Source organism: Saimiri boliviensis, chromosome 4, assembly GCF_048565385.1.
Source record: "Saimiri boliviensis isolate mSaiBol1 chromosome 4, mSaiBol1.pri, whole genome shotgun sequence".
Lineage (NCBI taxonomy): Eukaryota > Metazoa > Chordata > Mammalia > Primates > Cebidae > Saimiri > Saimiri boliviensis.
The window spans coordinates 140,763,148-140,789,679 of record NC_133452.1 but is presented as its reverse complement, the minus strand read 5'-3'; the positions used below and the strand labels follow the sequence as shown (position 1 = coordinate 140,789,679).

Genomic DNA, 26,532 nt, shown 5'->3' with positions numbered 1-26,532 from the left:
TGAAACCTCATCTCTACAAAAAATACACACACACAAAAAATTAGCTGGACACGTTGGCTGCACCTGCAGTCCCAGCTATTCAGGAGAATGAGGTGAGAGGATCACCTGAGCCCGAGAGGTCGAAGCTGCAGTGGAGCTGTGATCACCACTGCACTCCAACCTAGGTGACAGAGTGAAACCATATCAAAAAAAAAAAAAGTTCTTAACATTTTGGGCCAATTGTTACAGAGATCATTGCTGCAGTTTGTGGGTTTGAATTCTATTTTTATATAGCCTGGCCATTGTCCATTGGTCTGTTCAGTCTCTCAGCACGTAGCCTTCAACCCAGTACTTTTGTTCTTGTGTGAATGAAATGAGACATGCACAAGGTTATGCATGGCAACATTGTTTTGATAGACAAAAGAAAAGTTGGAAAACAACCAAAATGTCCATAATCAGGGCACAGGATAAATGAGTGAGGCTGCACCCCTATAATGGAGTACTAAATCAGTGTCCCCTTACTGTGATTCCAAAGCCCATTGTCCATGCTTTAATGTCAGTGCTCAACACATGGTGTCCATTTATATGTCTGATTCCTTAACTGCACTCTTAAGGACTCAGAAAAAATTTTAACTTTCTCTATGTGTCTTCTTAACAAATACTTGTCAGTTGAGAGTGAAGCATGGGGAACCTGTTCCTCTCTAACCAGAGGATAGGGGTAATAAAAAGCAGTACAGAGTTTAAATTTCACTAACAGAAGAACACAATTCAGCAAATTAAAGCATTGTTTTTTGAGAAAAAATTGTATTCTACCATAAATTTGGACGTTAGGTCACATTTACAAAAGCAATAGAAGTGATTAATTTAAATAAAATAAGGTTCTAAAAGAAGGGGTCAGCAGTTTTTCTTTTTTTATTGCATTTTAGGTTTTGGGGTACATGTGAAGAACATGCAAGATTGTTGTATAGGTACACACATGGCAGTGTGATTTGCTGCCTTACTCCCCATCACCTATATCCGGCATTTCTCCTCATGCTATCTCTCCCCACCTCCCCACCCCTCTTTGTCCCTCCCCTATTTCCTCCCAACAGACCCCAGTGTGTAGTGCTCCCCTCCCCATGTCCAGGTGTTCTCATTGTTCAACACCCACTTATGAGTGAGAACATGCGGTGTTTGATTTTCTGTTCTGTGTCAGTTTGCTGAGAATAATGGTGTCCAGGTTCATCCATGTCCCTACAAAGGACACAAATTCATCATTTCTGACGGCTGCATAATATTCTGTGGTGTATATGTGCCGCATTTTCCCTGTCCAGTCTATCATCGACAGGCATTTGGGTTGGTTACAGGTCTTTGCTATTGTAAACAGTCAGCACAGTTTTTCTAAAAGGGGTCAGACTAAATATTTTAGGCTTTGAGGACCATATTGTATTTGTCACCTGTTCTTTGATTTAAAAAATAAATAAACTTGGCCGGGGGCAGTGGCTCAAGTAATCTCAGCATTTTGGGAGGCTGAGGTGGGTGGATCACCTGAGGTCAGAAGTTTGAGACCAGCCTGACCAACACAGTGAAATCTGTCTCTACCAAAAATACAAAAATTAGCTGGGTGTGGTGGCGTTCGCCTGTGATCCCAGCTACTCAGGAGGCTGAAGCAGGAGAATCACTTGAACCTGGGAGGCTGAGGTAGCAATGAGCCAAGATCACACCATTGCACTCCAGCCTGGGCAACAAGACTGAAACTTGTCTTAAAAAAAAAAAAAATTTTTTTTTTTTTGATGTAAAATCCTCCTTAGTTCAAAGACTGTAAAAAAAAAAAAAAAAAAAAAATCACAATCTGGATTTGGGGCTTGTAGATCCCCGTCTAAGAGCCAAAGTTCATTGACTTCTTTCTTTTCTAAAGAGACCATTTTGGAAATCTAAGTATAAATATCTAAGTATGAAAATTAAGGATACTAAATGGGTTTTTTCAGACAAAGTAACCACACAATAAAAGAGACTGAATTGACTACTAACACTTTAGAGTTAGAGGAACCTCCAGAACTTGTTAAAACTCAAATTGCTGTGGGGTCCAAGTTCCAAAGTGATGCTCATGTTTTGTCTGCGATCACATTTTGAGACCTGTTGCTGGATAGAATAAAAGCTTTCCAAATCCTTATTTTTGCTGTCATGAAGAGATTCTTGTTATCCCTGTGAGCAAAGCTCCTAGGAATGAATTCCCCTCCCAGCAGCCAGTGTATTGGGCACTTTGTAGCTGTCACACGGAAATTCACAGACCCACCCAACTCTGAAGACAAAAGGAAAATGTTGTCTAACCGGCAACACCCCCTGAGGAGCAGCTCTGGAACAAGAATACAGCAAGAATCTATTAATAGGAGTGATCCCTTTTGAACTGAAAAGCTTCTGTACCCCTCCCTGAAGTAAGCGCCAGTGATAAAGGCTGCTGACTGGGACATAATGCAATACGGTGACAGCTTATGTAACCTGTGAAACTAGTCAGCCAATCTTCAAGAACAATAGGCTTAAAATGAATTGACATTAGATCCTTTTTAGGTGGACTTGGGTGTTCAGTTTGGTTTATTAACCTTCCTTAAACCCACTAGCCTGTGCCAATTTTTATCATAATCCTTAGCACTCTAAATGTATGTGTTTTCCTTGGGGTCAAAGACCAGCTTACTTGCCTTTGTAAATACACGTTAGGCACTTAGAACAATACCTGCACGTAACTTGTGCTATACAAATATGAGTAATTGCTGTTATTATTCACAGCACCTAGGAGCTGGGTACTTAGAAGGTGTTCAATAAATACTCTTTAATAATGAATAAACAAGCAGTATGATGCATGGTTATAATCCCCTCAACAAAGATTTTTGTCATCTCTTTGTGGTCCTTGGAAACACTAACAATTCAGGACAGTCCAAACCTTAAGTTTCTGTTTGGGATAATGAGAAAAGTTCTGGAAATGAATAGTGATGATGATGTATTACGTTGGTGCAAAAGTAATTGCAGCTTTGCCATAACTTTCAATGGCAAAAATTGCAATTATTTTTGTATCAACCTAAATAAAATGTTGTGAATGTACTTTTTAAAGCTTCCACCATATAAGTGAGAACATGCAGTATTTAACTTTCTCTTCCAGGCTTACTTCACTTAGCATAATGTCCTTACTTCACTTAGCATAATGTCCAGTTTCATCCACAGTGCTGTGAATGACAAGATTTCATTATTTTTCATGACTAAATAGTATTCCATTGTGTATATACATCATTGTCCTTATCCATTCATCTGGTTTTGTACATCTAGGGTGATCTCACATCTTGGCTATTGTAGTTCTATCTGTAGTTTTTTGAGGAACCTCCATACTGTTCTCCATAGTGGCTGTACTAGTATACATTTCCACCAACAATGTATAAGAATTTCCTTTTCTTTCTGTCTCCTCACAGTATTTTATATTTTTTGTCTTTTTGATAATAGCCATCCTAACTGGCATGAGATGGTACCTCATTGTGGTTTTGATTTGCATTTTCCTGATGGTTAGAAATGTGAGCACATTTTCACATATTTCTTGATCATTTGTATGTCTTCCTTTGGGAAATGTCTGTTCAGATAATTACCTCCCACCCCACCCTTTTTTGTTTGTTTGTTTGAGACAGAGTCTTGCTCTGCCACCCAGGCTGGAGTGCAGTAGCTTGATCTTCGCTCACTGCAACCTCCGCCTCACAGGTTCAAGCAATTCTCATGCCTCAGCCACCTGAGTAGCTGGGATTACAGGTATGTACCACCACATCCAGCTAATTTTTGTATTTTTAGTAGAGACAGGATTTCACCAAGTTGGCCAGGCTGGTCTTGAACTCCTGGCCTCTAGTGATTCACCCATCTTGGCCTCCCAAAGTGCTGGGATTACAGGCATGAGCCATTGCACCTGGCCTCTATGTCCATCATTTTCTTTATTATTATTGTTATTTTGGCTGTTGAAGTGTTCGAGTTCTTTTTATATTCAGGATATTAAACCCAAATTGGATGAGTAGTTTGCATAGATTTTTTTCTCATATTGTAGATTTTTTTTTTACTTGATTGTACCTTTTGCTGTGTGTTTTAGTTTCCTATAATCCCATTTGTTTATTTTTGCTTTTGTTGCTTGTGCTTTAGATATCTTATTCATAAAATCTTTTCCCAGACTGATATCCTGAAGCATTTCCCCTAGAAGGACTTCCTCTTCTTGTGATTTCATGGTTTCAGGTTTTAAATTTAGGTCTTTGATCCACTTTATGTTGACTTTTGCATAGGGTGAGAGGTAGGGGTCTAGTCTCATTCTTCTGCATATGAATATCTACTTTTATTAGCACCATTTATCGAAGAAACTTTTCTTTCTCCAATGAGTGTTCTTGGCACTATGTCAAAAATCAGTTGACTATAAATATGTGTGTTAATTTCTGTGTTCTCTCTTCTGTTCCACTGATGTATGTGTTTTGTAATCCCTGTTTTGAATAGGCATTAAAACTTCGTAATATATTTTGAGGTCTGGTTGTGTGATACCTCCAATTTTGTTTTTTTTTTGTATTTCAAACTTCATCCAGCTTTATTAGAGGTACTTTCCATAAACAATCATGGTATTTCAAGCAGGACATGGGCAGACAATCAACAGTATACAACAACTTTCAAACTCCCTTCTTCAGTGGACTACCAAAAATCAGACAGCCACTATAAAACTCAATTAAATCTTTATCAAATGCTCTGAACAGAGAATGCTTAGAGTGAGGTTTGACATTTCACATTTAGCATGTTGTTCAACATCTTTTCATGAGCTGACCCTGGCTTTCAGGAAGTGAAATGAAAATGGCAGAATTTATACAAAGATCCACAACCTAGAGATGGAACCATTGCTCTTTTAAGAGGCACCATCTCAGTGACATCACCGGAAAGTTCAGATTGCCTGACACTCTGGTAACCAATTACTGGGGGTCACATCCTAACAGGTGTCTGGGTTTAAGGGAGCTAAGTCTATGCCGAAAGGTGGAAAAGGAGAAGAGGACATAAAAAAGAATTTGTTTTTTAATAGCTTTTGTGACAAGGTGGCCATGTATGTCAAAGTTAGGAAATCCCTGCTCCTGGGAGCCAAGAGGAAGTCTCTCAAAACTAGAAAGGAAAAGTGTTTTCTCCACATCAATCTAGCTTCAGAGACATTCTTTTCCGAAAAACAACAATGAAGTGCTCCATGTGCTAACATAGCTTTTAAAAAAGTAAAACAAATGCTGCATTTTTATAAAATTTGATTTAAAAAAAGAGTATTTCTAATCACACAGTCACCAGAGTATATTGCATATAGTCATCAAAAAGGTGCACACTTCACTTGGCATCTCTAGCAACTTCAGCTTTCTGTGCCTGGTCTGTTTTGGCATCTCCGTTTTCTGTAGGGTTATTCCCCCCCCTGCCAGCAACAGCTTTCCCCTTTTTCCCATTGGGTACCCTCTGTCCCTTCTTTTCAAGAGCCTTTTTTTGGCTTGGGCTCTGGCTTTGAAAGAGCAGGTTTAGCAGATAACTTCGTGGATATTCTCAGTGGTTCATCTTTCACCTTGGCTTTATCTCCTTTAGCATCCCTTCAACCTTTCTCTTGGGCATGATGGCAGCAGTGGTGGTGGGATGTAGGTGCTGGGCAAGGGATGCAGTGGCCCATGGGCTTTGATCAGCCCAGGGGGCATTCTCACCCTTCTTCTTTGACACCTCCAACTTTGTTCTTTTTTGTTTGGGATTGCTATTCAGAGTATCCTGCAGGACCATATACATTTTATAATTTTTTCTATTTCTGTGAAAAATGTCATTGGTATTTTCATAGGGATTACATTGAACCCATAGATTTCTTTGGGTAGCATTGTCATTTGACAATATTAATTCTTCCAATCCATAAGCATGGGATGTCTTTCTATTTGTTTGCATCCTCTTCAATTTCTTTCGTCAATGTTTTGTAGTTTACCTTACAGCAGGCTTTCACCTTCTTGGTTACATTTATTAGTGGGTAGTTTACTTGTTTTGTAACTATTGTAAATGAAATTGCCTTCTTGATTTCTCTTTTGACCAGTTCATTGTATGTGCCTAGAAAAGCTACTGATTTTTGCGTATTAATTTTGTATTCTGCAACTCTACTGAATTTAACAGTTCTAAGAATTCTTGGTAGATCTTTTAAGTTTTTCTGAATATAAGATTATGCATCTGCAAACAACAATAATTTGACTTTCTCCTTTCCAGTTTGGATGCCATTTACTTTCTTCTCTTGGCAACTGCACTGGACAAAACCTCCAGCACTATGTTGAACAAAAGCAATGAGAGTGGACATTCTTGTCTTGTTCTAGTTCTTAACAGAAAAGCATTCAACATTTTCCCATTAGATAAAATGTTAACTGTGGTTTTGTCAAACAGTCTTAACTATGCTGAAGTACTTTCCTTCTGTACCTAATTTATTGAGAATTTCTATCATGAAGGAATGTTGAATTTTATCAAATGCTTTGTCTTCATCTATTTAGATGATGACATGGTCCTTCATTCTATTCTATTTTTGTCCTTCATTCTATTGATGTAATAATGATGTTTATCGAGTTGTGTATGTTGAACCATTCTTGCATTCCTGACATAAATTTCACTTCATCATGGTATATCATCTTTCTCACGTAATACTGGATTCAGTTTGCTAGTGTTTCACTGAGGACTTTTTCACCTATGTTCATCAGGGATATTAGCCTGTAGATTTTTTTGTTGCTGTTCTGTTGTTGCCTAGTTTTGGTATCAGGGTTAAGCTGGCCTCATATAATAAATTAGAAAGAATTCCCTCTGCTTCAATATTACTGGAATAGTTTGAGAAGAATTGGTATTAATTCTTGTTTAAAGGATCAATAGAACTCAATAGTAAAGCCATCCAGTCCTGAACTTTTCTTTGTTGGGAACTTTTTGTTACTAATTCAATCTTATTACTTTTTATCACTCTGTTCAGGTTTTCTATTTCATCCTGGTTCAATCTTGATAAGTTGTACATGTCCAGGAATGTGTCCATATCCTTGAGGTTTTCACATTTATTGCAATATAGTTGTGTATAGTAGTTTTTAATTATCCTTTGTATTTCTGTGATATTTATTGTGACACCTCCCTTTTCATTTCTGATTTTATTTACTTGGCTTTCTCTCTTTTTTAGTCTAGAAAATTATCTATTTTGTTTATCTTTTCAAATATCTAACTTTTTGTTTCATTGATCTTTTGTATTTTTTAGCCTCAGTTTTATTTATTTCTGCTCAGATATTTCTTATTTCCCTTCTTCTACTAATTTTGGATTTGGTTTGTTCTTCCTTTTGTAGATTTGTGTCTTTTTGCACCATTAGGTTGTTTATTTGAAATATTTCTCGTGTCTTCATGTAGGCATTGATTGCTATAAATTTGTTATTTAACACTTCTTTTTCTGTGCCCTATAGGTTTTGGTATTTTGTGTTTTTATTTTCATTTGTTTCAAGGAATTTTTCAATTTATTTCTTAATTTATTCCTTCACTCATTTGTCATTCAGAAGTATGTCTTCTAATTTCCATGTATTTGTGTAGTTTTAAATGTTCCTCTTTTAACTGATGTCTAGTTTACTTCACTGCGGTCACATAAGATACTTGATGTAATTTTGATGTTTTAGTGTTTTGAGACTTGAAATTTCCTTGGCTAAAGGAAATTCCTTGTGGGAAAATGACAGAATTCAAAGTCATCCCTCTGAGGCTGACCTGAGACAAATGCAAATCTGATTGTTCCCTCTCTCCTATTTTTTATGTAAAAATGCAGATTCACCAAGCCAGACTAAATTGTGTATTCAGTGGAAAGCTGATCAAGGACTTAAAAGAATGCAACCTTTTTTCTCTTACCTACTTCTGACCTGGAAGCCCCCACTTCAAGTTGTCCTGCCTTAGCAGAGCAAACCAATGTGCACATTACACATATTGATTGATGTCTCATGTCTCCCTGAAAAGTATAAAAGCAAGCTATATCCCAACTACCTTAGCCACATGTCCTCAGGACCACCTGAGGCTGTGTCACAGGTACATCCTTAACCTTGGCAAAATAAACTTTCTAAATTGACTGAGACCTGTCTCAGATATTTTCAGTTCACATTATTATCCTTTCACTTTTAGATGTAAGGCTCCCTTGAGCATTTCTTGTAAAATCAGGTTAGTAATAATGAATTCACTTATGTTTTGCTTGTCTGGGAAAGAGTTTATTTCTCCCTCATTTCTGAAGGAGATAGCTTTGCTGGGTATAATATTCCTGGTTGACAATGTTATGTTTTGTTTTTTGCTTGTTTTGTTTTGTTTTTCTTTTTCCAATACTTTCAATATCTCACGCCATTCTCTTCTCGCCTGTAATGTTTGTGTCGAGAAATCTGCTCTTAGTCTAATGGGTATTCCCAATATGACTTGACACTTTTCTCTTGCTGCTTTCAGAAATCTTTGTCTTTGACTTTTGAAAACTGGACTATCACGTACCTTGGAGAGAACCTGTTTGGGTTTAATCTATTTTGAATTCTTTGAGCTTGCTATACCTGATTGTCCACCTTTCTCTCAAGACTTACAAAGCTATTCTTTTATTAAATGTGTTTTTCTCACCTTTTCCCATGTCTTCTCCCTCTGGAACACACAGAATATAAATATCTCTTGGCTTAATAGTGTCCCATAAATCCTATATCCTTGCTTCATTTTTTCCTCCTATTCTTCTTCTTCTCCTTTTCTTACTCCTCCTTCTCCTTTTCCTCCTACTCCTCCTCTTCCTTTTATTTTATTCATTGAATTATTTAGCTCTAGGATTTCTGTTAGGTTCTTTTTTATGATATCTATCTCTTTGTTGAATTCCTCAATCAAATCAATTCAAATCATGAATTGCTGTCCTGATTTTATAGAGTTTTTATATCTGCATTTGATTGTATCTCACTAAGTTTCCTTATGACTATTATTTTACATTTTTCTCACCTTTTCACATATATTCTTATAACTAGGAACTGTTACTGGAGAATTATTGTTTTCCTTGAAGGGTTATGATTCCTTGCTTTATCATGTTTGATGTGTCCCTACATTAATTTTACACATCTGATAGAAAAGTTACCTTGAACAATTTTGGAGTAGGTTTCATACACTTATTGATGTAAGTGAGTTTTGGGGTGTTGCTTTGGTGGGGTGCATTGGCCTTTGTTCTAGGTTAACACAGTAGTGTGGTATCCAGTTCTTCAGCTATAATCCATACTAGTAGCATTTGTGATATGTGTATATACACATATGTATGCAAAATTTAATGAAGCTAAAACTGTGACCACTGTAGAGGTCCCCAGCATGTCACTTCTAATCATATTTTTTTCCTTCCCTAATCAGAAATAACCATTATAACTTTTGCAAAAATCATTTTCTTGCTTAAGATTTTCTATCTGTTTATGTATTTCTAAGTGATATAATTTAGTTTGCCTGTTTTTGAAATTATGTAAATAGAATCACATGAATGGGGGGTGTGTGTGTGTGTGTGTGTGTGTGTGTGTGTTGTTTCTTTCACCTAACATTATACATATGGGAAATTCTTTTATGTTATGTACAAATGCTGTTAATCAATTTTTATAGTACATGATATTCCATTGTATGACTATATCAAAATTATTATTTATTTTTTGAGACAAATGGCTGAGACTACAAGCATGTACCATCACACCTAGGTAATTTTTATATTTTTAATAGAAATGGGGTTTTACCACATTGGCCAGGCCAGTCTGCAATTCCTGACTTCAAGTGATCCACCCACCTTGGCTTTCCAAAGTGCCGGGATTACAGACAAGGGCCACCATGCCAAGCCCCAACATTAGAAGATGATTTCCTGAAGGAAAATAACGCCAATCTTGTATTCTGTAACCAACAAAAAATACCTTTTTCAAAAATGACCTTTAAAAAAGGCATTTTCAGATAAATGAAAGCTGAGATAATTCACTGTCAGCTGAGCATTACTAAATGAAATTTTAATGAATATACTTGGTTAGGCATGGTGGTTCATTTCTATAATCCCAGCACTTGCAGAGACTGAGGCAGGAGGTTTGCTTGAGGCCAGGAGTTTGAGATCAGCCTAGACAACATAGTGACACTCTATATTAGCCTGTTTTCATGCTGCTGATAAAGACATACCCGAGATTGGGCAATTTACAAAAGAAAGATGCTTAATGGACCCACAGTTCCATGTGGCTGGGGAGGCCTCACTATCATGGCAGAAGGTGAAAGACATGTCTCACATGGTGGCAGACAAGAAAAGAGAATGAGACCCAAGCAAAAGGGGTTTCCCTTTATAAAACCATTAGATCTTGTGAGACTTATTTACTACCATGATACCAGTATGCCAGAAACCACCCCCATGATTCAATTATCTCCCACTGTGTTCCTCCCACAACATTTAGGAATTGTGGGAGCTACAGTTCAAGATGAGATTTGGGTGGGGACTCAGTCAACCAAATCACATCCCATCTCTTTAAAAAAAAATTAGCTGGGTGTGGTGGTGCATGTATTTAGTCCTACCTACTTGGGATGCTGAGGCAGGAGGATTGCTTGGACCCAGAAGCACAGTAGGAGGCAGAGGTTGAAGTGAGCAACCCAACAGGCTTCTATGCCTCCTGTGGTTTCATTTTCCCTTAGATTTCAGCCTGGGAATTTCTTACATCTTGGCAGCTTTTAAATGATTGCAACAAAAAATCTTTTCTATTTTGCCCAAAATTTTAGGTCTTTTCAGAAGGAGGAGTGGTTCTAATAACTAAGTCCATAACAACAATTTGTTCTTTTCTTCCACCTCTTCATTATAACAGGAAGCTGGTTTGTTTTACATTCTACTTATGTTTCTAAATTGTTTAAATTTTTATAGTTGGAATGCATTTCACTTATAATAAAAATAATAAAGATAATTCCAATTTAGAAAAATAGCAGTGATTATCTTTAAATTTTTTCTAAAAATAAGTAGAGCCCTTATTTTTAGCAGGCTTATCATGAGAAATATTTTCCCAACTTCCTTTAAAAAAGCAAGCTAAGTTTTGTTTTGTTTTTGTTTGGAGAGAGAGTTTTGCTCTGTTGCCCAGGCTAGAGTGCAGTGACACAATCTTGGCTCACTGCAACCTCTGCCTCCCAGGTTCAAGAGATTCTCCTGCTTTAGCCTCCCAAATAACTGGGATTACAAGTGCACACAGCCATATCTGGCTAACTTTTTGTATTTTTAGTGGAGATAGGGTTTCACTGTGTAAAAGAGCAAGCTAAGTTTTGTGCTTTAAAATTGAAGGTGGGAGGTTGGGTGCGGTGGCTCACACCTGTAATCCCAGAACTTTGGAAGGCAAAATCAGGCAGATCACCTGAGGTTGGGAGTTCGAGATCAGCCTGACCAACAGGGAGAAACCCCATCTCTACTAAAAATACAAAATTAGCCATGCGTGGTGGTGCATGCCTGTAATCCCAGCTACTTGGGAGGCTGAGGCAGGAGAATTACTTGAACCTGGCAGGCAGAGGCTGCAGTGAGCTGAGATCATGCCATTGCACTCCAGTCTGGGCAACAAGAGTGAAACTCCACCTCAAAAAAAAAAAAAAGGGAAAATTGAAGGCAGGATGACGGGAGTGATGGGCTTCCGGGGGTAGCATGCACAAGATCAGACTAGTTGTTATGGGTTGAATTGTGACCCCAAAAAAGAAATATTGATGTTTTAACACCCATATCTTATAACACACCCTCATTTGGCAATGAAGTACTTGCTAATATAATTAATTAAGATAATACTGGAGTATGGTGGAGCCTTCCAATGTGACCGATTTCTTACAGAAAAGAAAACAGAGGCCAGGCATGGTGGCTAATGCTTGTAATTCCAACACTTTGAGAGGCTAAGGCAGATGGATCACTTGAGGCCAAGAGTTCGAAACCAGCCTGGCCAACATGGTAAAACCCCAGCTCTACTAAAAATACAAAATTAGCTGGGCGTGGTGGCATATCCCTGAAATCCCAGCCACTCAGGAGGCTGAGACATGAGAATCATTTGAGCCTGGGAGGTGGAGTGAGCTGAGATCACACCACTGCACTACAGCTTGCATGACAGAGGGAGACCCTGTCTCAAAAGAAAAAATAAATAAAAGCAAAGAGAACAGAGACAGGACCAGGAGTGGTAGCTTATGCTTGTAATCTCAGAACTTTGAGAAGTCAAAGTGAGAGGATCACTTGAGAACAGGCGTTCAAGGCTGCAGGGTATGATTGTGCCACTGCACTCCAGCCTGTGCAACAGAGCAAGACCCTGTCTTAAAATAAAAAGAGAAACCAAAACCAGAGATTAAGGCAGAGACACACAGAGAGAATAACATGGGATGTCAACAATTGTGAGCCATCACCAGAAACTAGGAGAAAGGCATGGACCAAATTCTCCATCAGAACCCCCAGAAGGAACCCACCCTGCCTACATCTTATTTTGGGCTTGTAGCCTCTAGAACTTTAAGGGAACAAATATCTGCCTTTTAAAGCTATCTATTTTGTGGCACTTTGTTCCAGTAGCCCTATGTAACTAACATACTAATAGAGGAAAAAATATTGGATTATTCTAAGCAAGAATTCATTTATTTGAAAGAACAAGGGAAAAGTCCTAATCCCAGTGGCAGACTATGGTGATGTATAGTACAAACTGTTAGCAATGAAAACGGGAACAGCACTTCCCACAGTACTGCAAGAGGAGGTAGGACCTCTGATGATGTTGACATGTGAGACTAGGCACTGAACCCCTACTCTAAAGGTTTAGCTGACACAAAGCAGGGGAACAGCCTAAGCAGAAGAGGTGCTGGTGTTCTAATAGTCACCATGGTCTTAGAAAATAAACTGCTTGGTTGCATTTCTCTGGTATTCTTTAACATGTTCTTCTGTCTCCTGTACTTTTTCTAAACAGCATATACACTAGAACATTCACTTCAGAGGTGGCTATAGATAACAATGAACACACCTGAGGGCAGATTCAGGCACTGCAGACAACAATAGTATTGGGATACAAAATGGTTTAATAGACTAAGAACGAGAAGCATTTCCTCAAGTTTTCTGGATAGCAATAGCATTACCTCAGCCCCCACTTTTGTGTAAAGTTGGGCTAGAGTAACCCAAATAAACAACAAATTTAATCTCTTTCCAACTAGATACATTAGAACTCAAAGACAGATTTTATCTGATTTGGAAAGTAAATAAAAATAACAGTGTTTATATCCAGTTGCTGTTAAGCAAGTTTTTACTTTAACTATATTGGAATGTTAGAGAAAAACATCAAATGAAATCATTAGAGGTTCCCCTATTTAGACCTAGAATTTGACATACTTTTTCTCTGCCATTCCTATCTTTTACCAAGATGTTTCTCTCCAATTCTGACACTTATATTAAAAGCCAGGTGCTTTTTATGTCAATGGGCTTTTTGGGGGTCTTCCCAGGAGATTTGTTTCCATCTTGCCTGTCTCAGAAACTAATGGGACCCAGCAAACTCTAGAGGCCTGGGAGCTCCTGAGAACAAAAGAGAAACAGGTACTGTAGTTTGCTTATGTCCCGGAAAACCCAAAGTGCAGTAGACAATAGCCATAACAGCTCAGTGACCTCTCCATTGTGGGGGGAATGGAGAAAAGAGTGCACCAGGTACTCAATATTCTGTCTTTTGCAGAGCTTCTCAAGGCACAATCATTATAGAAAAAAAGAGATTAGGATTGCCTGAAAAGAAAGCAGCATATCCTTCTAATTGATAATTCACACATGTAACTCCAGAGAAGACACATACACACACACACACACAAAAAAAAAAGGTTTAAGAGAACTAGCTAATTGTAAAGGTCTTTCTCTGTACAAATCTAGTCCACAAAGATTGAGAGAGTATCTGTTTTTTCAAATGCATGGATCCCAGCACAGAGTTACAAGGCACATAAAGAAACAGGGAACATTGCCCTATCAAAAAATAAATAAATAATAAGTCTCCAGAAACTGGCTCTAAAGAAATGAAGTTATGTGAATCATCAAACAAAAAATTCAAAAAAATATAATGAAGATATTTAACAAACATAAAATGATGATGTAAGAACAAAATGAGAATGTTAACAAGGAGACAGAAAATATTAAATAGAACCAAACAATAATTTAGTGACTGAAACATACCATTACTGAATTGAAAAATGCACCAGAGGCTGGGCATGGTACCTCATGCTTGTTATCCGAGCACTTTGAGAGACCAAGGTGGGTGGATTGCTTGAGACTAGGAGTTTGAAAGCAGCTTGACCAACACCCTGTCTCTACTAAAAATACAAGTAACAGCCAGGCGTCGTGGTGCATGCCTGTAATCCCAGCTACTCAGGAGGCTGTGGCATGAGAATCACTTGAACCCAGGAGGCAGAGGTTGCAGTGAGCTGAGATCATGCCACTGCAGTCCAGCCCGGGTGAGAGCAAGACAAGAAAGAAAAGAAAAGAAAAGAAAGAGAAAGAAAGAAAAAGAGAAAGAAAGAAAGAAAAGAAAAAGAAAGAAAGAAAGAACAAAAGAAAGAAAGAAAAGAAAAGAAAACAAAGTAGTCAGGCAGGCATACCAGAGTTTTAACAGTAGTCTTGATCAAATGAAAGATTGAATTAGAAAATTTGAAAACAGGTCATCTGAAATTATCCAGAGAAGAGGAAAAAAGGGAATGAAAAAGAGTAAAGAAAATATAAGGGAGTTATAAGCTACCTGTCAAGTGGACCAATGGACACATTATATAAGTCTCAGAAGAAGAAGGAGGAAGGCAGAGGGAAATAAACAGAAAGTTCATTTGAAAAAATAATGGTCCAAAACCTCCAAAATCTAAGGAAGGAAATGGACATCCATATTTAAGAAGTTCAAAGACCTCTAACTAGATAAACTGATGAAGTGCACACCATGACATCTTGTGATCAAATTGCCCAAGGTCAAAGACAAAGACAATTTTGAAAGCAGGAAGAAAGAACAAATACTTACATACAAGGGAACTTCCATAAGACAATCAGCAGACTTCTTAGCAGAAACTTTGTAGGCTGAGGGAATGGAATAATATATTCAAAGTCTTTTTTTTCAAAAAAGCTGCCAATCCAGAATGCTATATCTAGATAAACTATCCTTCAAAAATGGGAAAATAAAGACTTTTCCAAATAAACAAAATCTAAAGTTTATTACTACTAGATTTGCCTTATAACTATAAAATGTGTTAATGGATATATATTAAAAATGGAACTTGTTATATTAATTACAGTTTACACAACTGTAATGATTTGTGTAATTAATGATGAGTAACAATCACATCGAATATACATTATATGAATATGTAATCTGTGACATTAAGTGAAGGGGAGAAGTAAAAGAGCAGAGTTTTGTATGTGATTAAAGTTGAGTTGTTATAAGTTTAAAATAGACTGTTATAACTATAACATGTTTTATGTAAGTCCAACAGTAACAACAAAGAAAATGTAGAAGACATGCAGAAGATTAGAAAGGACTCAAAGTATGCACGTGAAAAGATCAACAAAGCACAAAGGAAAAGGGCAAGGGAGGAAAAGTGACAAAAAGCTACAAGACAGAAAACAATCAACATAATGGCAATAGTAAGTCCTTTCTTATCAGTAATTCTTTAAAGGCTAAAGGATTAAACTCCCAAACCACATGACATAGAGTAGCTAAGTGGATTTTAAGTAAAAAAAAAATAAGATTTAACTGTATCATGTCTACGACTCTGTCAATTACATAAAAAAGAGACTCACTTTAGATTTAAGGGCATATATAGTGTCTAAATGAAAGAATGAAGGTATTTCACACAAATGGTAACCAAAAAGAACAGGGAGACCATACCTGTACCAGATAAAAGAGGCTATAAGTCAAAAATGGTCACAAGAGACAAATGAGGCCGCTATATAATGATAATAGGGATTTGCCAAGGATATATAACAATAACAAATATATATGGACTCAATGCATAAAACAAACATTGACAGAACTGAAGGGAGAAATAGAAAACAATGCAATAATAGTAGAAGATTCTAATATGCCATGGTCAAGAATGAATAGACCATTATCCAAACAGAAGATTAATAACAAAACAAGATTTGTGAAACCCCATTATATTAATCTATTCTTGCATTGCTATAAAGAATGACCTGAGACTGAGTAATTTACAAAGAAAAGGGGTCTAATTGACACAGTTCTGCAACCTGCACAGAAAGCATGGCTGGGGAGGCCTCAGGAAACTTACAGTCATGGCGGAAGATGAAAAGGAAGGAGGTATGTCTTACATGGACAGAACAGGAGGAAGAGAGCAGGGAGAGGTGTTACACACTTTTAAGCAACCAGATCTAGTGAGAACTCCCTCAATATCACAAGAACAGCAAGGGGAAAATATACCCCTATGATCCAATCATCTCTCACCAGGCCCCCTCCTCCAACATCGGAAATTACAATTTGACATGAGATTTGGGCAGGCAGACAAATCCAAACCATATTATACCACTGTGGCCCCTCCCAAATCTTATGTCCTTCTTACATTTCAAAGCCAATCATGTGTTCCCAACCATTCCCTTGAAGTCTTAACTCATTTCAGCATTAACTCAAAAGTCCACAGTCCAAAGTCTTATCTGAGACAAAGCAAGTTCATTCCATCTATAACCCTGTAAAATTGAAACCAGTTGGTTACTTCCAAAATATAATGGGTGTATAGGCCTGGTTAAATACTCCCATTTCAAATGGGAGAAATCAGCCAAAACAAAGGGGCTACAGGCCCCATGCAAGCCCAAAACCCAGAAGGGCAGTCATTAAATTATAAAGCCCCAAAATATTCTCCTTTGACTCCATGCTCACATCAAGAGGTGGTCTCCCAAGACCTTGTGCATCTCCGTCCCTGTGCCTGTCTAGGGTTCTGCCCCCTAGGATGCTTTCATGTGCTGGCATTGACCATCTGTGGCTTTTCCAGGTGAATGATGGAAACTGTTGATGGATCTACCATTCTGAGGTCTGGAGGCCAGTGGCCCTCTTCTCACAGTTCTACTAGGCAGTGGCCCAGCAGGGAGTCTATATGGAGATTCCAACCTCACATTTCCCCTCTGCACTGCCCTAGTAGAGGTTTCCCATGAGTGCTATGCCCCAAAGCAGACTTCTGCCTTGACATCCAGGTGCTTCCATACACCCTCTGAAATCTAGGAGAAAGCTCCCAAGCCTTAACATTTGCCTTCTGTGCACCTGCAGGCTTAACACCATGTGGAAGCTACCAAGGCTTATGGTTTTCACTCCCCGGAACAGCAGCCTGAGACATATCTGGGTCTCCTTTAGCCGCTGGAGCTGGAGCAGCTGGTATACAGGGAGCAGTGTTCCAAGGCTGTGCCTGGCAGCAGGGCCCTGGACCTGACCAGAAGATCATTCTTCCCTCTTAAGCCTCTGGGCCTGTTATAGGAAGGGCTGCTGCAAAGGTCTCTGAAATGCATTTGAGGCATTTTTCCCATTGTCTTGGCTGTTAACATTCAGCTCCTCTTTACTTATGCAAATTTCTGCAGCCAGCTTGAATTCTTCCCGAGAAAATGGGTTTGTCTTTTCTACCACATGGCCAGGCTTCAAATTTTCCAAATGGTTACCCTCTGCTCCCCTTTTAAATATAAGTTCCAGTCCCAGGTCATTTCTTTGCTCACAAGTGTTAAGTATAGGCTGCTAGAAGCAGCAAAATCACATCTTGAATATTTTGCTGCTTAGAAATTTCTTCTGCCAGATACCCTAATTCATCACTCTGAAGTTCAACATTCCACAGATCCCTAGGACAGGAGCACAATGCCTCCAACCTCTTTGCTAATCAATAACAAAAGTGATCTTTGCTCCAGTTCCCAGTAAATTCCTTATCTCTAGCTGAGACCTCCTCAAACTATATCTCACTGACCATATCACCAACAACATTTTGGTCACAACAATTTAACAAGTCTCTAGGAAGTTTCAAACTTTTTCTTATCCTCCTGTCTTCTTCTAAGTCATCCAACTGTTCCAGTCTCTGCCCTTTGCCCAGTTCTAAAAATGCTTCCATATTTTCAGGTACCTTTATAGCAATGCCCCACACATTGCTATAAAAAAAAAACTGCCTGAGACCAGGTAATTTATGTAGAAAAGAGGTTTAATTCACTCACAGTTCCACAGACTGCACAGAAAGCATGGCTGAGGAGGCCTTAGGAAACAATCATGGCAGAAGGTGAAAAGAAAGGAGGCACCTCTTAACATGGCTGGAACATGAGGAATAGAAAGTAGGGGGAGTTGCTACACACTTTTAAACAACCAAATCTAGTAAGAACTCACTCACTATCACGAGAACAGTAAGGGAAAAATCTACCTCCATGATCCAGTCACCTCCCATTAGGCTCTTCCTTCAACACTGGGAATTACAATTCAAGATGAGATTTGGTCAGGGATGAAACTCCAAATAATATAACCTACAGATCAAATGAATCTAAGAAACATATACTGAATTATCTATCCAACTGCAATAGAATATATATTTTTCTCTAGTGCACATAAAACATCCAGCATAAAACATACGTTAGGTGACAAAATAAATCTTAGCAAATTTAAGATGATTGAAATCATACCAAATGTCTTTTCTGGCCACAATGTGATAAAACTAGAAATCAATAACAATAGAAAACCTGCAAAATTCACAAATATGTAGAAATTAAACAACACACTCTTGAACTACCTGTGGGTCAAAAAGAAATTAAAAGGTAGATTAGGAAATATCTTGAGACAAATGAAAATAGAAACACAATATATCAAAACTTATGGGATGCAGTAAAAGCAGTACAAAAAGAAAGTTTCTAGCATCAACTTTATAAAAATATACATATATCTAGAATAAGCAATCTAACTTTATACCTCAAGGAACTAGAAGAAGAAGAATGAACTAAGTTCAAAATTACAGAAGGAAAAAAACAATAAGATTAGAGCAGAAATAAATGAAATAGAAAACAGAAAAAAATAGAAAAAAAATTAAAAATGTAAAAGTTCTTTTTTGAAGAGATTAATAAAATTGACAAACCTTTAGTTATATTAAGAAAAAATGCAGGGGCTGGCTGTGGTGCCTCATATATGTAAACCCAGCACTTTAGGAGACCAAAGCAAGGGAATCACCTGAGGTTGGGAGCTCGAGACCAGCCTGACTAACATGGCAAAACCCTGTCTCTACTAAAAATACAAAATTAGCCAGGAATCGTGGTGTGTGCCTGTAATCCCAGCTGCTTGAGAGGCTGAGGCAGGAGAATTGTTTGAACCCAGGAGGTGGGGTTGCAGTGAGCCAAGATTGTGCCACTGCACTCCAGCCTGGGCAACAGAGCAAGACTCCATCTCAAAAGAGAGAAAAAGAAAAAAAAAATCTGGAAGACAAAAAAATAAAATAAAATCAGAAATGAATGAAAGTGAAAACATTACCAGAGATAACACAGAAATAAAGAGTATCATAAAACACTAGCATGAACAATTATACCTCACAAATTGGGTAACCTAGAATAAATTAATAAATTCCTAGAAACATACAACCTACTGAACCATGATAAACAGAAAATCTGAACAGATCTAAAACTAGTAAAATAATAGAATCAGCAATCAAATGCCTTCCAACAATGAAAAGTCCATGACCAGATAGCTTTACTAGTTAATTCCATCAATATTTAAATCATTAATGCCAAATCCTTCTTAAACTCTTCCAAAAAAAAGTGCAGAGAAGGGAATATTTTCAAACTCGTCTTATGAAGGCAACATTTTCCTGATACAAAAGGCAGACAAAGAGGCTACAAGAAAAAAAAAAATTAAAGGCCAATATGAAAAGAGATGCAAAAATTGTCACCTAGCAAACCAAATTTAGCAGCACATTAATGACACTATACACCATAGCAACGTGAATTTTTTCCTGGAATGAAAGGATGGTTCAACATAGAAAAATCAATTACAATGATATACCATGTTAACAGAACAAAAAATAAAAACCACATGATGATTTCCATACATGTAGTTCATGATAAAATACTGAACAAACTAGGAATAGAATAAAATTACTTCTAAATAATAAAGGAAATGAAAAGTCCATAGCTAATATTATCTGCAATAGTGAAAAGCTAAAACCTTTTTGTCAAGATCAGGTACAAGGCAAGGATGCCCACTGTCACTACTTTTATTCAACATAGTTTTAGAAGTCCTAGCTAGAGCAATTATGCAAGATAAAAAATAAAAGTCATCCAAATCAGAAAGGAAGAAGTTACATTATCTTTGTTCACAGATGACATGATCTAATAAGTAGAAAACCAAAATGATGCTACACAAAAACTGTTAGAACTAATAAATGAAGTCAGTAAAGTTTCAAGATAAAACTACCACAATCAAAGTTGCAAGATTAAGATAAAAAAATCAGTCACATTTCTATAAACTACAAAAAAACAAACCAAAAATAAATTAAGAAAATAATCTCATTTACAATGTCATTTAAATGAGTAAAATACTGAAGAATAAGTTCAAGCAAGGAATAAAGATTTATGCACTGAAAACTACAGAACACTGATAAATGAAATTTAAAGATATAAATAAATGAAAAGATATCCTATGTATGTGGTATATACTTAATAAGATATCTAGAGTACCCAAAGTGACCCATACAGATTAAAAGTAATCCTTATGAAAATCCCAATCCCATTTTTTGGCAGAAGTATAAAAAGAATCCTAAAATTTATATGGAACCACAAAATTTAGCCCAACAATAGCTGAACCCAAATAGACAAAACAATCTTGAGAAACAACAAAGCTGGAGGCCTTAAACTTCCTGACTTCAAAACATATGACAAAGCCACATTAATCAAAACAGTATCATACTGGGAAACAGACCAATGGAACAGAATGGAGAGCCCAGAGATAAATCCATCTATATACATTCAACAAATTTTTGACAAGAGCATCAAGAAGACAAAATGAAAAAAGGAGAGTCTCTTCAATAAATGGGGTTGGGATAACCAGACATCCACATGCAAAAGAATAAAATTGAACCCTTTTCTTACACCACACACCTAATACAGGATATAAACATCCTTAGGGAGATGTTATTGTGCTTACTTCAAATTATTTGATATATTTAACTTTGGAGCCATGTGAATTTTCTACTTTATTGTAAAACCAAAGATATTTTTTAAAAAGACATCTACAAATTGAGAATAAAAGATAAATTAACTTATTTGCATACCTAGTTGGAGGTATAAACATAGATGCTAACTATTCCAAGTGAGTTTAAAACACAGTGATGTCATTGCATCTCAAAGGCAATGAAAAACAAAAATATTAAAACTGTTTTCAGTAATCATATTGTTGGGGGCATTTAGTACTGTTATTCTGAAACTACTGCACATGTTGTGTGGGTTAAAGGAAATAGACAATTATGTAATATTCTAATTGCATTTCCCAGTATCCTTAAGAACTCTGGTTCACATGTGTGAAAAATGAGATATAGATGTAAACCAGAACATAAGTTATTACACGAATTTCATTGGCCAATACAATTTCTTCAGACTAAGGAACACACTGTACAGCCTGTAATGTCCAGCAATGGGTAGAGATATTCTCCTTAAAGTAATGTTTTTATAGGGAAGTAGAACAAATAATTAAAAAGTGATTTAAAACATGTCTTTAAAAACATAAAGACTGGTTTACACACCTTCATAAGCACATGTGTTCACACTCAACATGAGTGGAACTAAAGGATCTAAAATTCTCCATTTTTCTGGTAGATCTGGGGAAGAGGGATTGGAGAGTGTGCAGGTGTGACTATGTAATTCTTGCCAAATAGGAAATATACTGTATAATGATCAACTTTTTTCCCTTTTCTCCACATATCACCTCAACTTTTTTCTCCCTACCTGAGGCAGTGGTCACAGGACCAGGGCTACAACTACAAGTGCTGAACATAGGTATAGTTTCTCAGAAATCTTATGCTAGAATTCCTAAAGCCTGAGATGTGGGTTGAACTTCACTCCATCTGGCATAATTGAGCTGAGCAGTGAATGCAACTATATGCCGTGGTGGTAAAAATGGTGTTAGTGGCAGAAGGCAGAGAAATTCTAGGCAAATGGGATGGGTCTCTGGCAAAACCCCACCTTTGAGACAAAAAGCCTGAAACCCATGGCCCAAAGTGAGAACTTCCATTTCAGTTAGCCTGCTTTCTTCTGATTGGTTCTGAATAACGTCATTTTACCAACTGAATGTTGCCTTTTCCAAAACTACCTACAGCCCCTTCACTCCCATTCTGTGCCCATAAAGAACCCAGACTCAGGCAATAGAGAGAAGTGGCTGGACATCAGGGAGAAGCGGCTAGATGTCAGAGACAGGCAACTTTGACTTCAGAGATGGTTGCTGGATGAGGCAACTTGACTTTGGAACAAATAGGTAGAGAGGCAACTTGACTTCACAGGAGAGTGACCTTCCCTTCCCATCTCCTCTCTGCGGAGCCACTTTCACTACTCAATAAAATGCTCCACATTCACCATCCTTCAATTCATTTGTGTGACCTTCTTCCTCTTGGGTGTCAGATAAGAATTAGGAACTCACCAGGTGTAGGTATCCAAAAAGGCTGTCATACAGCCTCGCTCTTGCTGGCAGAGGGCAGCCACCCCACACAATGAGGCAAAGGGCCCACTGAGCTGATAACACACTGCTGCCTTCAGACAATGGAACTCAGAGAGCATTGTAACACACTCTCTGGGACCTTGGGGTCACAGGCACCTGCAACTAGTTGCTGCCATGGGGCCTTTACAGAGTTCACTCCTGTTGGCACTAAGGCAGCTGATTCCTACACTCACTCACCTGCATGCTCCCTCCCATGAAGGGTGAAGTGCAGCAGACCCAAGCAAGTGGAGTTTGCTCTTGCTTGCACCGAAGCAGCTGGCAAGTTGGCAAGTTCCTGTGCTCATTTGCTTGCAGGCTCCCTCCCATGAGAGGTTGAATGGAGCAGGCTGAGTAAATGAGGCACCCTGTTGTGAATCCCATGAAGGGGTCATGAAAATATCCTGCATCATTGCCCACTAGTTTTGCATCTGTTTCACCTTATCCTATGTCAGTGAGAATGAACTGAAGGGAAGAACTTGCTGCTAGACTAGTATTGCTGCCTGAAGTGTAGACAAGCACAGTGGCTGAAACTAATTTGAACTTAACTCTTCCAAAGGTGGAAAAGTTTGGGTATAAATGAAGAGGAGGAAGAATAGTATCTGAGAGTAAAAGAATGAACAAATAGGTTACAAATTGAGAGAAATCTAGTATTACATTAACACCTTGAAAGATGACATCGTGTCTTAGCTCAATTATGTCAGGTGCCTGAAGGGGTGAACCATATGTTTGCCAAGACTCCTACTTTTGGAAACTGACAAAAACTGCTTTTGGATGGAAGCCCACAAATCTGAGTGGCTTCACCCTGGGAGACATTCACATAATATAATGGACTGGAGTAATTATTAATGAGAAAATGAGATGCTAGCAATATGGCAGTATCTTTTGAATTGTATGTCCTTTTGATAGAAGGTATTTGGGTTCAACAATCAGGGTGGACTGTGATATTGTAAAATATGTATTTGGGCTTCATCTTGGTTTTCTGGCATAAAACTCCTAAAATCCTTGGAATCTTCAAGGTAATACCTCTTTTTGTATTCTGATGAATTCACTGACGCCTGGCAGCCCCCAGCTAGCTTCAGAATGGGGAGTGGTCACCAGAGAGATCAAGGCAGGATTAGAGGCTTGTGACTTTCAGCACCCACATCTTTGAGAGGGGAGAGGGACTAAAGGTTGAGTTAATTCACTAATGGCCAATGATTTACTCAATCATGGCTACATACTGAAGCCTCCTTAAAAACCTAAAAGGACTGGCTTCAAGGAGCTTCCTTCTGGACAGCTAAAAATTTGATGGTTCCAGGAGAGTGATACACCCAAGGAAGGCGTGGAAGCTCCATACCCATTCCCATAATTCACTCCATACATCTCTTCATCTGTATTCTTTGTAATATCCTTCATAATAAACCAGTAAACATGTTTCCTTGTGTTCTGTGAGCTGCTATACCAAACTAATCAAAGCTAAGGAAGAAGTTATAGGGACCCTTATTTATAGCCAGTTGGTCAGAATCACAGGTTAAAAAAAATCTGGGTTTGCAACTGGCATTGGAAGTGGACGCAGTCTTGTGGCACTGAGCCCTCAACCTGTAGGATCTGATGCTACTTCAGGCAGTGTCAGAATTGAATTACATTAGAAGACACCCAGCTGGTGTCTCCTATACAACTAATTACTTGCTTGGTGTGTGGGGAAAAACCCTCACACATTTGGTCACAGAAGTCTTTTGTGTTGTTTGCTGTGGTGTGAGAGCAGAAGAAAAAGTTTCTTTTTTTTTTTCTAGTGGCTCTAATTCTATTATATGGACTCTACCTTCATGACTTAATTATCAGTCAAAAGCCTCATTTCGGAATAATACCAAATAAGGGGATCAGTGCTTTAACATATGAATTTTGAGGGGGACACATTTAGCTCACAACAACTTAGGTTTGCATAGAATAGAAAGATTAGCCAGGATTGTTTCCCAAAGACAAAATTAATACATGTTTTTACCTTGAAGTCTTCAATAAACTAGAAGCTTCTTTTCCCCTCAAATAATCCTGGGCTAGTATGGTAGCTCCATGACCATAGAGAGCCAGACTTCTACCTGTTTCTCTGCCATCCTCAACACATGGCTTCCGTCCTCATTGTTTACAGGGGTTACTGGAGCTCTAGCCATAACCTCCACATTCTAACCTGCAAGAAGGATAAAGAAGGGCATGCCTCTCTCTTTTTATGGTAGCAACTAACTAAACAGTTCTCTACATTAGGTACTGTTAAAACGTGCACTCTGAATGAAGAGATCCCCCAAACAGGCTTTGTGTGAGCAATATGGCTGTTTACTCACCCGTCCTAGGTGCAGGCAGGCTGAGTCTGAAAAGAGAGTCAGCGAGGGTCAGTGGGATAGGAGTTGGTTTTATAGGTTTGGGGTGGGCAGTGGCAAGTTACAGAAGTTACAGTTTAGGGTGGATTTGTTTTTTTGCAATCTGGGAGGGGTTGTATGTTTGCAAGCTCTGAGGGGGTTGTAGGGTGTGGAGTTATGAGGTTGACCAAGGTCGGTTACAAAGTCCAATGGCCTTATCAATTGGAGCAGGAATAAGGAACAATAGAGAATATCTCAAAGTTAAGTAGGCACCACAGGGGTTGATCATTTCTTCCTCTTTTCATGGTCTTCTAGTTACAGAAATCTGACTTTTTTTTTTTTTTTTTTTTTTTTTGAGACAGAGTTTTGCTCTTGTTACCCAGGCTGGAGTGCAATGGCGTGATCTCGGCTCACCGCAACCTCCGCCTCCTGGGTTCAGGCAATGCTCCTGCCTCAGCCTCCTGAGTAGCTGGGATTACAGGCACATGCCGCCATGCCCAGCTAATTTTTTGTATTTTTAGTAGAGACGGGTTTCACCATGTTGACCAGGATGGTCTCGATCTCTTGACCTCGTGATCTACCCGCCTCAGCCTCCCAAACTGCTGGGATTACAGGCTTGAGCCACCGCGCCCGGCTTTGGTCTTTCAGTTACTTCAGATTTTTCAGGAACTCACCTGGAGTGTCCGTAAAGGTCACAGGGGTTAACATGGCATCCATGGCACCATCAGTCAGCCTAAAAGACCTTACAGGTACAAAGTTCTAAGAATTCATTACCAATTTCCATAGACCCTAGAGGCCCAATATGCCAACTTCCATTTGCAAAGTGAAAGGTTTATCACGTTTCCACCTTATGGCTAATATGTTAGGGTAGCAATAAAATCAAATTTTACACGTTGTTTTTCCAATAGTCTTGCCAATAAGCTAGCAGGAAAAACAAAAACAAAAAAAAAAAAACCATGGTATTCAAATAAAGTGACTTCTGGTGTGGAAAATCGTAAGCGTTATCCCATAAAACTTCAAAACTGACTTAAAACTGGTATAAGAACTACTACAGAACCCTCACATCATCAAAAATGAAAAAAAAAAAAACTTTAAACTTAATTTTTCAAAGACCAAAAATAAGAATATTTTGTGTAGATGTTAGTAAGGATGCTTCAGTGCTACTATCTTAAGACTGAAACAAAACAGTGCAGATGATTGTGTATACTTTCATGTGTGCTTTTTCTGGATTTTCATTATCTTTAATTTTCTTGTTCCTGGAAAAGGCATACACAACCCTGAAGTTCCTTTTGTAGTAAGACCTTTCCAAAGGTCTCTGATTCAATGGCACTCAATAAATCTTTTAAAATAGCAAAATTGAAAGCAACATTTTTAAATGTCCCAAGACATATCCTGTCTCACTAGGATTAGTGCTCAAGGAAGAGAATTTTTGGTAAAATACTGATAGAGTTTAGTATATCATACTTCACAGTGGTCTGGAAAAGATTTCTAAGAGCTGACCCCCTAGGGAGTAAAGCCAAAATTTTCTGAACAGGCTGATGATTAGGTTATTAAGGATAATC

General features: G+C 38.1%; 1 long non-coding RNA gene across 1 annotated transcript in view; it reads right to left on the bottom strand.

The window, feature by feature from the left end:
* Positions 1-24,988, bottom strand: part of LOC141584378 (uncharacterized) — a 57,029-nt gene extending 32,041 nt beyond the window's left edge. The window contains exon 1 of the long non-coding RNA XR_012517404.1: positions 24,956-24,988. This is a non-coding gene — a long non-coding RNA (uncharacterized LOC141584378). The remainder of the gene's footprint in view (positions 1-24,955) is intronic.
* Positions 24,989-26,532: the final 1,544 nt, after the last annotated feature.